General features: G+C 48.9%; 1 protein-coding gene across 2 annotated transcripts in view; it reads left to right on the top strand.

Annotated features, from left to right (window-relative positions):
- ZZZ3 (zinc finger, ZZ-type containing 3) overlaps positions 1-3,567 on the top strand; it is a 59,950-nt gene continuing 56,383 nt past the window's right edge. The window contains exon 1 of one of the 2 annotated variants that reach the window (XM_014939164.1): positions 1-81. The gene's annotated coding sequence lies outside the window, so the exon portion shown is untranslated. Of the gene's footprint in view, positions 82-536; positions 603-3,567 lie in introns of those variants that run through there. The other variant, XM_014939165.1, reaches the window with a different exon arrangement.

Genomic DNA, 3,567 nt, shown 5'->3' with positions numbered 1-3,567 from the left:
GCCGCCTGGTGCGGGCAGGACGGAGGGAGCGAGCGGCGCCGGGGTCTGCGCGGGCCGGCCGGGCCGAGGAGCGGGCGCCAGGTGAGGGCTCGGGCGCGGGCCCGGCCCCGGGGGAAGGGGGGACCCGGATGGTGCCGAGTTCGGAACCCGCGAGGGGAGGGGGAAGGAGGAGGAGGAGGAGGGAACGAGAAGGGGGGAAGCCCCCACGTGACCAGCGCGTGCGGGGAGGAGGTGGCGGCTCTGGCGCGCGCCCGCCCGGTTCGAATCAGCTGGCCCGCAGCGGCGCCTCGCGCGCCTGCGCGGCGGCCCCGCCTCCCTCCCCTCCACGAGCGTTACGTGTGCGCGTGCGTGTGGCCACAGGCGCGCGCGCGCCCGGCCCGACGCGGCGGGGGCCGGGGGGCGGGAGGGGGACACGTGCGCGGCGCCGCGGCCGCCATGTTGGGTCTGAGCGGAGGGCGGGCGGTGCGCGTGCGTGTGGCCCGGGGCCGAGGCGAAGCGGGGGGGGGGAAGCGAGAGAGGAGGAAGGAAATCTCGCGAGGTGTCGCGGTCCCCGCGGGAGCGGAGCCGGCTGCGGGATGGCGGCGCAGCGCTGGGCGTGCTGGGTAATGGTAACGGGGGCCCGGGGGGCGGGGACCCTGGGACCAGCCTCCTCCCCGCCATCGCGCCCCGGGCCACACGGGGAGCGAGGCGGGGTTGGGCGCCCCGGGGAAGCGCGACTGGCTCCGCTCCCTCTTCCCCCCGCCCCGGCCCTGCCCCGCCTCACCTCAGCTCACCTCAGCTCACCTCGCGCAGTGCCTCCCCCCGGCCCCCGCCGCCTCAGGCTCTCCGGAGGAGCGCAGGCTGCAGCGTCGTGGCCCGGTCCGCGTCCCGTCGCTTGCTCCCCGCTTTTCCTCCCTCCCGTCGCTACCGTTCCCTCCGGGGCCCTTCAGCCAGGGGTGCCGGGCTTGGGGACAGTGCCGCTGGCGCCGTCCCGGGGAGGGCCACACCAGGTGTGTCCTCTGCTTCGCCCCCCCCGCCGTGTTACCTGCCGGACAGGGTGCCCAACTTCACAGAGCTGACTTGGCTGTGCCTCTGACCAGCTCTCGCAGCTTCCAGTCTGTGTCAGGACCCAGAGGTCCTTTGGCCCTTCCTCGGCCAAGGTGCAGCCTTGGGCCATGCCCTTGCCCCACACAAGCACTTCATCATGTTTTTGCTGTCTCGGCGCGCTTTTCACACCTGTCCCGTGTTCTTGCTTCTGTACTCACTCTGGTTTCTGCTGCTGAACCCAAACTGCTCCTACCCTGTGGGAATGCTGATGTTTAAGGATGCAGGGGTCCAAAAAGAGAGATACTTAACAAATCCGATTTCTTGAGGCTATGATATATGTCCCATTGCATCCCAGACTTGTAAACTATATTTCCATTTTCTCTTGTATTTGGCAAAATAATTCCAGTAGTACCTAAGTATCCCAGCTCAGCAATATCCCCTTTGTCTCCTAGTCCTGATCTCTCTTATGGGAGAGCATATGGTTCTGTTTCTTCCTTATGGTGTCTTGTGTTCTGTCCCTGATTATCCAGGAACGCTGGCAGTTTTTGTAGTATTGGAGTATAACTCTTCATTTTACTAATCTAGTTTTTAGGCTGCCACATAACTGATACTGATTTTTTTGTAAAAGAATATGTTCTTCAGGCTTTGAAGTTCCAGGCTTTATTTTGGAAATATGCTTTCAGTTATCAAACAAATTTTAGTAGCTCATTAGTTGCTGAACATATATTTGCATGTTTTCCATTGATACTGTCATTATTTCTGTACACATAGCACACTTGTCATTTACTGAGGCTTTTCAAGTGAAGCTCTAAGTGTCCTGTATTTTATCTTAAATACTAATTTGTGGACCTTTTGAAAATATGCTTTTTGGATATATTCCTAATATTTTGTTAAGATACGATGTTTTCTCTCAACTCCTAGCTGCTACCAAGGAGTGGTGATCCAGTCCTTGGTAGATTTAGGTTAGCAAAATTTGGTTGTTTTCATAAGCAAGTATAACTTTTCAGAAAAGAAATTGACGAGTTATTGTTGCAGTTTGTTTTCAAGTATCGTTTAATCTTACTGTACTGCTTTTTGGATTAATAATAGTATTTGCTTAATAAGAAGTAGAAAAAAGTTTACTTAAGGAAAAAAGATGGTGTGTGTTAAGCAGTATGGGAGAAAAATGCTGTCCTTTTACAGAAAAGAGTATGTGGTAAAATGTTCAAAACCATAGCTTGCATGTGAAATTTTCACCCAATTGAAATCACTCATGAAACTCCCATGGTCGCAGGGTTTCTCCAGTGCTGTCGTGCTTATTTCATAAAAACATTCTATGTCTTGAATTTACAGTAAGGGTTTTTGTGAAGGACTCTTACACAGTATAGCTGTGTGTGTCAGTAAGCAGCAGCAGTTATGACCTTAAATTAAAATACTGTTGATAATTTATGTGTGTGGTTATTTAGTCCAGCATAGGTAATTGTTGCAAATCTCAGTTTTACCACTATTAACTGAAATGATTTTTCCTTTGTATTGTGTATTCCAAGTGTATAATTACTAAGAGATAGGCTATAGTAAATAGATTAGTTACTAAGCTGTTCAGTCATATGTTTTGTCTCATAATTTTTAACATTTCTGCAAAAAGAGAACTTGAGAATAGAATTTTTGAGCTCAGTGTTATTACACTTCTAATGTGCAAAAATAACTAGGTGTTATTTCACAAAATTTGGGAATGTATCCTCATACATGCTTGTGTTCTTCTGCTGAACAGCATGTGACTGCTCGGATATTTATCCATGTTTCTAACATACTTGAATAGTGAGATTCCAGTCTGCTCTCCAGAGTCTCATACAGGATGAAGGCTTTACTCTCCCAATATTTTCCAAAGACTTAAGGATTTTTTTGGTTTTTGGTTCTTCCAGATCATGCTAGGTTCTTTGAGTAGGTTGACTTCTGGTCATTAAGAGTTGTCTGGTAGTTACAAGGTGAAAAGACTTTTACTCTGCTCTTTTACGACTTTGATAAGGGAAATGTTTTCTTAATGTTTCTAAAAGTGCTTGGAAAGTTGGTACAAAAGTCTGCAGTCTGTCCTACTTCCAGTTGTGGTTGGGTTTTTTTGTTTTTTAAATTAGTCTTTCACATTTGAAAAGCTTTCTTTAAAGTCTTTAGGGCTAATCTGTTGGGGTTTGCTTTGTTTTGTTTTTCCCAAAAGAATGGGAATGTGTTGTATGGGAACTGATGATACAGGTTTCTCTGGTCATAAAGAACCAGATTTGCAAGAGGTAACTTATTTTTCAAGTATGCAGCACTTGCTTATATCCAGAGATTTACACTGCACTTACAGTTCTAGGACTGCAGTACTGTAAGACCTATTTTTCCCTTTCTTTAGGTTTGGTTTAAGCGTACTTAAATTATTCCAGACAGATATTTGTAGAACTTGTCCTTAAAAACCTTGAACAAGAAAAGTTCTGCCGCCTGTGTAGGTGGGAGCGAAGTTGCAGAAAGTGAGAAACTTTGTCACTTCTGTAGTGAGGAAGTTTTTTTGTTTTTTTTTTTTTTTTT

Source organism: Calidris pugnax, unplaced genomic scaffold, assembly GCF_001431845.1.
Source record: "Calidris pugnax isolate Ruff unplaced genomic scaffold, ASM143184v1 scaffold18, whole genome shotgun sequence".
In the NCBI taxonomy this organism is placed as follows: Eukaryota; Metazoa; Chordata; class Aves; order Charadriiformes; family Scolopacidae; genus Calidris; species Calidris pugnax.
The sequence above is the reverse complement of the archived record's forward strand: the minus strand, read 5'-3'. Positions and strand labels throughout refer to the sequence as shown.